The 11,900-nt window shown below is 44.4% G+C and overlaps 2 non-coding genes across 2 annotated transcripts; both read right to left on the bottom strand.

Annotated features, from left to right (window-relative positions):
* Positions 1 to 5,683: 5,683 nt before the first annotated feature.
* LOC141124482 (U4 spliceosomal RNA) lies at positions 5,684 to 5,824 on the bottom strand. The gene has a single exon (XR_012240888.1). It is a non-coding gene; the product is annotated as a U4 spliceosomal RNA (small nuclear RNA).
* Positions 5,825 to 8,605: 2,781 nt separating this feature from the next.
* Positions 8,606 to 8,746, bottom strand: LOC141124484 (U4 spliceosomal RNA). The gene has a single exon (XR_012240890.1). It is a non-coding gene; the product is annotated as a U4 spliceosomal RNA (small nuclear RNA).
* Positions 8,747 to 11,900: the final 3,154 nt, after the last annotated feature.

Below are 11,900 nucleotides of genomic sequence, written 5' to 3'. Positions count from 1 at the left end.
GATAGTTTTTGGCTTCCACAAGTCGGGCTTAACCCCATGCAGCCCCAGCTCCTTGATAAACTTAAAAGTGTCCAAGTAATACCAAGCAGTGTCACATTTGTCCCATCCAAGGGACCTCCAAAGAGGCAGGAGGAAAAAATGGGACATGGAGTTATCGCCAGAGTCCAAAGTTCTGTCAACCAAAGTCCTGCGCATGCAGTTACAAGCAAAGAGCACCCTCAGTAGAGTGGCGATGTCAGGCACGCCCTTACCGCCCTTGAGAGGTTCCTTAAACATAATCGGCCACTTCACTCTGTCCATTTTGGAGCTTCAGATGAAGTGAAACACCGCCCTGGTGATGGCCTTGCAGGTCTTAACCAGGAGGGGCCAAGCCTGGGCAAGGTACTGCAACACAGGGAGAATCTTGCTGCGGAGTACCAGTGTTTTACTTTGATGGTGAGTTCTCTGAGGCTCCAAAGTCCAAACTTCTGTCGCATCTTGGCCAGTCCCTCCTCCCAGGAATTCAGGGCTGTGCCCTCAGCTCCAAACCAGACCCCAAGAATTTTGAGGAAGTCCATTTTGATGCTGAAAGGAATGGGTGCAGAAGAAGGCAGGAACCACTTTACGAAAAGCATGACTTCTGACTTCCCGCAGTTGACCTTTGCCCCCGAAGCCTTGCTGAAATCCTCACAGGTCTGGGAGAGTGTGTCGATGGAGCGCCGATCAGAACAGAACACCGTCACGTCGTCCATGTAGCGTGAGCACTTGACCTCAAGTCTGTCCGGTCCTGGTGCGGTGATCCCTCTGATCTCTGGGTTCTGTCTGATGCTTTGGGAGAAGAGCTCTATACAGCAAACAAAAAGCAGAGATGAGAGAGGGCAGCCTTGTCTATCCCCAGAGAGGATGGGGCCAGTTTTCCAGCCATTCAACAACACCAAACTACAGATGTCATTATACATCACATTCACATACGAACAAAACATTTCCCCAAGACCAAACCTGTGCAGAGGTCTGCACAGAAACTCATGGGAGACACGGTCAAAGGCCTTCTCCTGGTCAAGAATGACCAGGGCCGCGTGCAAGCCGGGTTCTCTGAGAAAAAAAAAAGCCCTGCATATACCCATAGAACACTTGTGTAACCTGAGCCGTCAGGTGCACACACTGTGAGTAACAGGTGATGACGCTCACCACAAATATTAGTAACAGTCACCACACATAACACTTTGGGAAATGCTGCTGCTTGTTCTTGTAGTCCAAATAGAGGCTTGCAATACCGGGGTGGTATATTGAGTTAGTGGGCTGGGCACAGCTGGCTCTGCAGGTGTTTATACCAAGTGATTGAGCGGGTACATCTTACATCGATACAAGGCTCTTAGTTGTAAGGGCACATTTTACATATTTACACATAGAGCCTTTGTAGGTGCATATTTCTTTGTGGTGTTTTTGTATGGTATTTTTGGAAGCATCTCCTCTTATTATTTAGGGTATAGACACCATTTCATACCACTTCCAGGAATCATATAATATGGGTGTTTTTACAGCAAAATTCAGAAAGATCCTTTTTTATCAACCGTCCAACATAAGAGTTTCAGGTCCACAACTGCCCGGGAGTCATAGACTACAGAACAGCCTTTGTAAAAGGAAATCCTACTTGTAGGAGCAAAAAAAAACACACCTAATAGTGAAGGAACTGCTAACACTAAACTGAACCCTAGATTTCAATATTCTGAACAATTTGTTATTTTCTTGTCAAATTTGTTTTATTGCATTTCAGCAATTAGTATACATAAGTAAATATGGTGGCAGCACATATATGGTAATAATATTGAGTTGTAGTTCCAACATAAAATAAAAGTAGTTTAACTAAAACAATTTTAGCATGGATCTAACTACTCAAAAGATTGCGTCATACATTTATTGTATAAGAAAGGATAAAACCAACTTAATTATTATCAAGAGTATAGTTTTTAAATAAAAATTAAAAAAAGAAACTATTTATTATAGAATCTAAAATCTTATACTACATATTGGAACTATGTACAATTGGTATAATGATAACCAAGGAAATAAAAGTTCTGCTACCAGAACTATATAAAGAGTAAATTGAAAGAGGAGAGAGAATAGGGGGAAAAAGTAGAAGAGAGAAAGAAGATAAAAGAAAAAGTAATCTTAGGTAAGAGAAAAAATAGATAGAGAAGAAAGAAATGAGAAGTAATAGGGGTCCCCAGGGTAGTGCATGGTAATAAACACATACCATGAATGCAGAGAATGGAAGTATAAATCGAGATTACCAAGGTCTTAGTAGGGAAACATCAAGATTGGAAGGCAAAAAGTGAGACACCCAGGGATTCCATATATTCTCAAAGTTGGATACTTTATCTTGAGTTATAGCCTCTGTTTTGGCATGGATTATTGCTTGATTGACTCTATTTTTAGTTTCAGCAATTATTAAGGTCGGGGATTTCCAAGCTTTGGCAATTGTTTGTTTCGCAGCTGTAGTAATCTGTAATAAGAGTTTGAATTGGCGGTAGGAGAGAGTGTCCGGTTTTAAGTTTAACCACTTGACAACTGGGCACTTAAACCCCCTTCCTAACCAGACCAATTTTCAGCTTTTGGTGCTCTCACATTTTGAATGACAATTACTCAGTCATGCAACACTGTATCTATATGAAATTTTTGTCCTTTTTTTCACACAAATGGAGCTTTCTTTTGGTGGTATTTAATCACCGCTGGGTTCTTAATTTTTTGCGCCGTAAAAGAAAAAAGACCGAAAAATCTGTAAAAAAATACATTTTTCTTCATTTCTGTTATAATATTTTGCAAATCAGTAATTTTTCTTCAAATATTTTGGCCAAAATTTATACCGCTACATATCTTTGGTAAAATTAACCCAAATCGGTGGATATTATTTGGTCTTTGTGAAAGTTATAGAGTCCAAAAGCTATGGTGCGAATATCTGAAAATTGATCACACCTGAAGTACTGACGGCCTATCTAATTTCTTGAGACCCTAACATTCCAGAAAAGTACAAATACCCCCCAAATGACCCCTTTTTGGAAAGAAGACATTCCAAGGTATTTAGAAAGATGCATGGTGAGTTTTTTGAAGTTGTCATTTTTTCCCACAATTCTTTGCAAAATCAAGGTTTTTTTTTTACTTTTTTTTTTTTCCCACAAAATTGTCATATTAGCAGGTTATTTCTCACACACAGCATATGCATACCACAAATTACACCCCAAAACACATTCTACTATTACTCCCGAGTATGGCGATACCACATGTGTGAGACTTTTACACAGCGTGGCCACATACAGAGGCCCAACATGCAGGGGAGCACCTTCAGGCGTTCTGGAGCACCCAGGCCAATTCTGACATTTCTCTCCTACATGTAAAAATCATCATTTATTAGCTAGAAAATTACATAGAACCCCAAAACATTATATATGTTTTTTTAGCAAAGACCCTAGAGAATACAATGGCGGTCGTTGCAACTTTTTATCTCGCACGGTATTTGCGCAGCAATTTTTTTAACGCTTTTTTTTGGAAAAAAAACTATTTTGTGCTTTACAAAAACCAAAACAGTAAAGTTAGCCTAATGTTTTTGCATAATGTGAAAGATGAAGTTACGCCGAGTAAATAGATACCCAACATGTCACCTTTCAAAATTGCACGCGCTTGTGGAATGGCGCCAAACTTTGCTACTCAAAAATCCCCATAGGTGACGCTTTAAAATTTTTTACTGGTTACATGATTTGAGTTACAGAGGAGGTCTAGGGCCAAAATTATTGCTCTCGCTCTACCGATCGCAGCGATACCTCACATGTGTGGTTTGAACACCGTTTTCATATGTGGGCGGGACTTACATATGCGTTCGCTTCTGCATGCGAGCACACAGGGACAGGGGCGCTTTAAAAATTTTTTTTTTTTTTTTTATTGTTCATTTTACTTTATTTATTTTAGTTTGATGCTTTTTTCCAAAAAAAAAAAATTTTGGACCACTTTTATTCCTATTACAAGGAATATAAACATCCTTGTAATAGGAATATGGCATGACAGGTCCTCTTTACAGTGAGATATGGGGTCAATAAGACCCCACATCTCACCTGTAGGCTGGGAAGCCTGAAATAATAAAAAAAAAATGATCCTGGCTTCGATCGTAGCGGTGAGTCGGTAGAAGCGCGGGAGGGGGGGGGACATTCCCTTTCGCCTCCCGTAAGAACGATCAAGCAGTGGAACAGCTGCTATGATCATTCTCATGGTGTAGGGAATCGCCGGCTGAAAAAGCTGATATCTGAATGATGCCTGTAGCTGCAACCATCATTCAGATATCCCCGCACAAAGTCAAGGACGTTGTATGACGGCCGGCGGGAAGTGGTTAAAACGCTTTTTTTTTTTTTTTTAACACAAAGTTGTCCATTTATACAATATTTCTACCACATACCATGTACATTCCAAAAATGACACCCCAAAATAGATTCTCCTGCTCCTCCTGAGTACGGCGATACCACATGTGTGAGACTTCCACAGCCTGGCCACATACAGAGGGCGAGTACATCTGAGCATGGCTCAGCATGGCAGGGTATGGCGGGGTATTGCAGAGTATGGCGGGGTATTGCAGAGTATGGCGGGGTATGGCGGAGTATGGCGGGGGCATGGCAGAGTATGGCGGGGGCATGGCAGAGTATGGCGGGGGCATAGCAGAGTATGGCGGGGGCATTGCAGAGTATTGTGGGGGCATTGCAGAGTATTGTGGGGGCATTGCAGAGTATTGCACAGCATTGCAGAGTATTGTGGGGGTATTGCAGAGTATTGCACAGCATTGCAGAGTATTGCACAGCATTGCAGAGTATTGTGGGGGCATTGCAGAATATTGCACAGCATTGCAGAGTATTGTGGGGGCATTGCAGAGTATTGCACAGCATTGCAGAGTATTGCACAGCATTGCAGAGTATTGTGGGGGCATTGCAGAGTATTGCACAGCATTGCAGAGTATTGTGGGGGCATTGCAGAGTATTGCACAGCATTGCAGAGTATTGTGGGGGCATTGCAGAGTATTGCACAGCATTGTATAGTAGTAGGGATGGCTGAGCATGGATGGATGGATGGCTGGATGTCTCTGTGCAGCGCTGTGGGCACTACACATACAGCCCACAGCGCTGCAGCCATCCATCCATCTCCCTCTCCTCCACAGTGTACCGATCGGTACACAGGAGGGGAGGAGAGGAACCGGCGTCATCAGATGACGCCGGTCTGTTTACATGTGATCGCGCTGTCATTTGACGGCGCGATCACATGGTAAACGGCCGCGATTAGCGGCCATTTACCGGGATCCGTGATGAAACCCGGCGGTCACGGATGTGTTCGGGTGCGCGCCCCAGGGGGCGCGCGAGAGGGGAATTCTGGGAGGACGTCATAGTACGCCCTCCCAGAGTTATCCAACCGCCCTGCAGCCGTCATTCGGCTATGGGCCGGTTGGTAAGTGGTTAAAAGTACTATTGTAGGATCAGGATTGATAGGGATTTCAAACAGTGTTGAAATCATAAGACATACATCTTCCAAGATATTTTTTGCTACCAGGCAATCCCCACCAAGTACAGATTGTTATAATAAAGCAACTACCTTGCTAAGCAATTTAACCATAAAGCTTACAGCAATTTTATCATCATGAGCACCATTAGTTCTATTCTTGTACCAGATAGTTCAGTCTCCGTAGAGACTGTCAAAAATTGCCAGTGCCGGCTATATTGCAAGCCGTCACGGCGGGGTATTGGGAAAAGTTTTCAATTAGCAATAATCGCGCCTCGGATAAACCTCATTGGCTACGATACTGCCACTGCGCAAAGCTAACAATAGATGGCAACAGTGAGCACCCTCCCACAGGAACATCGCACTGAGCTCAGGGCGAGTCACATCGGAATGCTTTAGTTTCTATCTAATTCTATATCTTACTTGTCCTATAAACATTCCATATTACATATAACACGTGTACACATTTCTTACACCAATCATCTATAACTATCTATATGTAAGACAGGCTGTTTGAGTTACTGCTGCATTGTGGGTATTGTATTCAAATGACTTGTCACACAGCTCCGCCTCCTATTGGTTCTAGGAACGACCTTCCCGCAGCTCTTTCCTTTCTATTGGTTCCAGGAACGCGCTCAAGGCAATTCTTCACACATGATATAGAGCAGGGGCCGGCAACCTACGGCCTGCGGCCCACACCCAGCCCGCTGCCGCTAAATGTCCGGCCCATCAGTGCCCGTGATGACTTCACATGCATCCGGCATGCAGACATTTTCGCCGCCCTCCTCTTGAATGGACAGCGGCCGGTATCACAGGGCTGGATGGGGACGGGAACTGCTGGAGTTAACTTTTCACATTAAATAGCAGGGGATTGCTTGCCGGGCGATCCTAGCAACCACTCACCAGTTTGTTAATGTGAAACATTAACTTCAGAAGTTAACCCCATCCATCCCTGTGATATCGGCCCATCTCTGCTCTGCTGTATACCTGTGTAAGGTAGGAGAGTTCTACCTCCATAGTGTGTGTGGGGTGGGGTGGGGTGCAGAGGACACTACAGTGGGGGTGGGTGCAGGGGACAGAAGACACTGCTTTAGGTGGCACAGGGAACTGCTATTGGGGGGGGGGGGGGGGCAGAGGACACTGCTGTGGGGGATATTTTCTTTGGAAGATTAAATTACCTCTAATGTTGGGTGTTCTATTTGTGTCCATGCTGCTGGATTACGTAAAACTATTAGAATAGTCTTTTATATTTTAGAATATGGTGCCTTGAGATTGTCCATCATTTTGAAGGGTGCTTTGACTGAAAAAAAGGTTACGAAACACTGATCTATACCACAATAAATATTATATATATTTTCTTTTTTTTTTTAAAGCCCATGGCGTGTGAAACACTCAAAAACTTCACCCGTTGCCAAAAAAAATGTGCACACACCTAAAGAGTGAAACACAAAAAAGTGCAAAGGGTGTACACAAGCCCTCTAAAATCAGGGGGCCTTGCCCTGATCCCCCTGGGGCGTGAGGCTCCAGACAGGGACTGGGGTACCCCTTTCTCTGGAGGGTCTGTCAAAACAGACCCACCCAAGTACTTGGAGAGAGAGGGTGAACCAAGCCAGAAGTCCTATGTCCACCCCCTCCCAAGACTTTCAGGGCAGGCCCGAGGATCTACACCCTACAAGTCACACGTGCAAAAACCGTGTACAAACATAAAAATACAAAAAGTGACAAACAAGGGCATAAATAAAAGGAAGTGGAGAAGACAGTGAAAAGTGGTCATTGGGTAAAACAATGACCAGGCCATCTATACCACAATATAATTGGACTTGGCCAGCACAGCAGCTTTTTCCACTTGAGTATCATTGCAATACTGATCAGCCCATGCAGTGTTACACAGTGTGAGACAATCTCAGGGTGGACATACACATGCAGATAGCCGGCCGATTTTCGGTCTCTCACAATCACCTAGTTGAGGTCAATCAGCTGCTGAGTGTTATGGCGGCACAAGCGTTAACTGAATAGTAGGATGGACCCAACAGGATTGAGTAGGAGCTAAATGAAAGGTATCAATCTATAGGCCAATAGGCTAGCATGGTATGTAAGTACCCCATGTTGTGAGAGGACATTCTGGAGATGTTTATCCATTGAATACTTATGCAATCCGAGCCGGTAAGTATACACACTCTGAGGAACAGGTAATGGGGTGGACATATACATACAGATAGCCAGCCGATCGGTCTCTCACAAGCACCACCACCTAGTTGAGGTCAATCAGCTGCTGAGTGTTATGGCGGCACAAGCTTAAAATATATAGCAGGTTGGACTCAACAGGATTGAGTAGGACAATAGTCTATAGGCCAATAGGCTAGAATGGTATGTAAGGCCCCCCTGTTGTGAGAAGACACTCTGGGGATGTATATTCATATACTCAGGGTTTTTTTCAGTGGGGGAACGCAGTTGCGGCACCTCCAGCACTGAATGCAGGTAATAGTAAGGTGTGCTGGGGGAAGGATCTATTGTTGCAGAGGCAGATCTTTTGTTAAAGGAGGGTCTGTTGTTGCTGGTGGGGAATCTACTGTTGGGAGGGATCTACTGTTGAGTGAGGTGGGTCCATTGATGCTGGGGAGTATTTTGTTGTAGGGGGGTCTATTATTACTGGTGGGGGATCTATTGTTGCTCTAGGGGGTCAGTTGTTGGGAGGGATCTACTGTTGATGGAGGGTTCTGATGATGCTGGGGGGGTAATTTGTTGCAGGGGGTCCAGTCTTTGTGGCCCGGCTGCAGAGGCACCAGAACCGGCACCAGTCCGCAGCCCGGGGACCCCTGATTTAGAGTATAGACACCATTTCATGCCACTCCCAGGATTCATACATTATGGGGGTTTTAGCAACTAAACTCAGAAAGATACTTTTTATCAGCCGTCTACCAGGAGTTTCATGACCACAACTGCAATTAAAAAAGGAAATCCAACTACAATTAAATAAAACCACTTAATAATAACGAAACTGCAGACAGTGAACTACATTACTCTGTTCATTTCCAGATTAACAGTACACATCCGTATCATGTAGTTTACATATGCTCTATTGTTATACCAGATAGTTCAGTCTCCGTAGAGACTGTCAAAAATTGCCGGTGCCGGCTATATTGCAAGCCGTCACGGCGGGGTATTGGGAAAAGTTTTCAATTAGCAATAATCGCGCCTCGGATAAACCTCATTGGCTACGATACTGCCACTGCGCAAAGCTACCGACAAAAAGGAACAGCGAGCACCCTCCCACAGGAACATCGCACTGAGCTCAGGGCGAGTCACACCGGAACGCTTTATATTCTATCTATTCTATATGTTGCTCGTCCTATAAACATTCCATATAACACGTGTACACATTTCTTACACCAATCATCTATAACTATCAATATGTAAGACAGGCTGTTTGAGTTACTGCTGCATTGTGGGTATTGTATTCAAATGACTTGTCACACAGCTCCGCCTCCTATTGGTTCAAGGATCGACCTTCCCGCAGCTCTTTCCTTTTTATTGGTTCCAGGAACGGGCTCCAGACAATTCTTCTCTCGGGATATAGAGAGAAGAGACGCGTCCTGAATGTGACTGAACAGCACCGAGCTACACAATACCATCATATATTATATATCACGGTATGGACGGAGCAAACCCTGCTCACTATCGCCATCTATTGGCAGTCAGAGGCATTATATGTGACAGGCTTCCTAAAGAATGCGCTTTGTTTAGCTCGGCCATGTAGATAGTATTCCCAGCACCCATCAATCACCACAAAGGTCATATACAAGAGGAGAAAAAAAAAAGAAATATATAAACACACAATGTTCAATCATTTTGAATGATTTCAAAGTATTCCGGGAGATGTTAAAAACGTGATTTCAGTTTTCTGCCACTCCAAATCATCATACTATGGTAGAAACCATCCGCCAGGTAGCAGCACGCTCTTCACTGGACACCTTTATCAGCCAACATTTCAAACGTGATCAGGCAAAGTTCGTTCAAATGTGTCACCATACTGCTTTGCCTCTGAAAAGTGATCCACGGTCTAACACCACCTTACCACCAACTTTAACCCTCAAAATGCTAGTCCACTAAGCACGTCGTTGCAGCACAGACCCATTTACTTGACTGAGTTATATTTGATCGCGGTATTGCCTGACAATAGTGACATGCCATTTTATTTTTGCTGCTTTCCTTTACAGCTGTGGCATGACCTGGGCAGCTGCATATTTGGGGTTATGGGAATAAAACCGCAGTCCAACCACCAGTGGCGGCTAGTGCTCCATTTTTGGGGCGTGGCAAACCCCCCTGCCTGCCGCGCTCGCAGGCCCCATCCAGGTTGTGAGGGCTTCGGCGGCTTGTCCTCCCAACCAATCTGGTCTTAGGACCCGCTTCCTGTCCTGATTGCCCGGGAGGAGAAGCAGGAAGACAATAGCAAATCAACATTTGCTAATGTCATAAGCAGGTGGGCTTGGGGCACACTGCTCTGTGCCCCAAACCCACCCTTTTTGAAGCCAATTAGAGCCCCTGGCTCAAATCATGTAGGGGGTGGCGGTGCCCCTGTGTCCCTCATGGACGGTTTGCCACTGCCAACCACCTACCTTTAGTGTCACTCATGTGAACAGGCCCTAGTCTGTGTAAATCCAGGAAGTGAACAGGCAGAAGCTTCAGCTGCCCACAGTTAAAATGGCTGCAGACAGACTCAGTGGAGGGAGATTTCTGCAGCATATTTGGCAAGTACAGAATATATAAAATAATATGTAAAGTGGTTGGAGGGAAGCTTCAGAATGGCAAAGATGTTTTTATTACAAACTATGTGAGCAGACTGCAGTTCCTCTTTAATGCATAGAATGCATTAGGATAAAAAAAACCTTCTGCCTTTACAACCCCTTTAAGGCTAGTTATAGGTTGGGCAGTTGCCCGTACCAATGCCGTACAAATCCAGCGCTGTCCTGCATGCAGCCCCGTTCTTTTTACTTCCTGGTCTTACATGAAACACTGAGAGCAGTGGGAGGCATAAGCTCCGGATGCTATCAGTCAAACTCCTGTGAGGCGGATGCAGGGGCGTAGCTTGCCAGCGCTTTTTGTGTCTATGGAAACATACCCATACGCAATATACCCCATAATTATTCACAGAGGAGGATTCCAGATCCTGATAAGCCTCCTGCCCACAGCCCAGCAGTGGCATCTCCAGCTTTCATATTTGGGGGGGCAGGGACAAAAGTAGGGGGGCCAACTATAAAACGCATATATATATATATATATATATATATATATATATATATATATATTACAGTGGGGACAGAAAGTATTCAGACCCCCTTAAATTTTTCACTCTTTGTTATATTGCAGCCATTTGCTAAAATCATTTAAGTTCATTTTTTTTCCTCATTAATGTACACACAGCACCCCATATTGACAGAAAAACACACAATTGTTTTTGCAGATTTGCAGATTTGTTAAAAAAGAAAAACTGAAATATCACATGGTCTTAAGTATTCAGACTCTCTGCTCAGTATTTAGTAGAAGCACCCTTTTGATCTAATACAGCCATGAGTCTTTTTGGGAAAGATGCAACAAGTTTTTCACACCTGGATTTGGGGATCCTCTGCCATTCCTCCTTGCAGATCCTCTCCAGTTCTGTCAGGTTGGATGGTAAACGTTGGTGGACAGCCATCTTTAGGTCTCTCCAGAGATGCTCAATTGGGTTTAAGTCAGGGCTCTGGCTGGGCCATTCAAGAACAGTCATGGAGTCACAGTCAATTATGTATGTACTGACTCCACACCAGTTACCAATGACATAATTTTACAGCTAGACATAGCAAGCGTACTGACATGTATTCAGGGCTTTTTTTATCGGGGAATAGGTGCAGGAACTCCCCCCGTCTGAGTCACCCCTTGTCTCTGCCCCCTACCCACCTCTGACCACTGTCCCTTGATTCCACCCCCTACCCACCTGCCAGTACTGCCCCTTTTAGAGAATACAGAACCAAGTATCATTTTATGGTGCTAAATCATTTGTATGGAACATGTTAATGATAAAAAGAAAAACAGAATAGATCCCCTGCAGCCAGCAACAATAGAATCCCAGCAATAGATCCCCACACAACAATAGACTCCCCCAGCAACAATGGACTCCACCCCAACAACAATAGATTCCCCGCAGCAACAGTGAACTACCCACAACAAAATATCACACCCAGTAACAAAATATCCACCCAAGCAACATTAGACCCCCCCCCCCCCAGCAGCAACAACAGATCTCCCAGCAGCCAGCATCAATAGATCCTCCAGCAGCCAGTAAATATAGACCTCTCCCTCAACAGTAGATCCCTTCCAGCAACATAAGAATCCCCCAGCAACAATAGATTCCCCATCAG

Source organism: Aquarana catesbeiana, linkage group LG01 (assembly GCF_042186555.1).
Source record: "Aquarana catesbeiana isolate 2022-GZ linkage group LG01, ASM4218655v1, whole genome shotgun sequence".
Classification (NCBI taxonomy): domain Eukaryota; kingdom Metazoa; phylum Chordata; class Amphibia; order Anura; family Ranidae; genus Aquarana; species Aquarana catesbeiana.
This window is presented reverse-complemented; position numbering and strand designations above follow the sequence as displayed.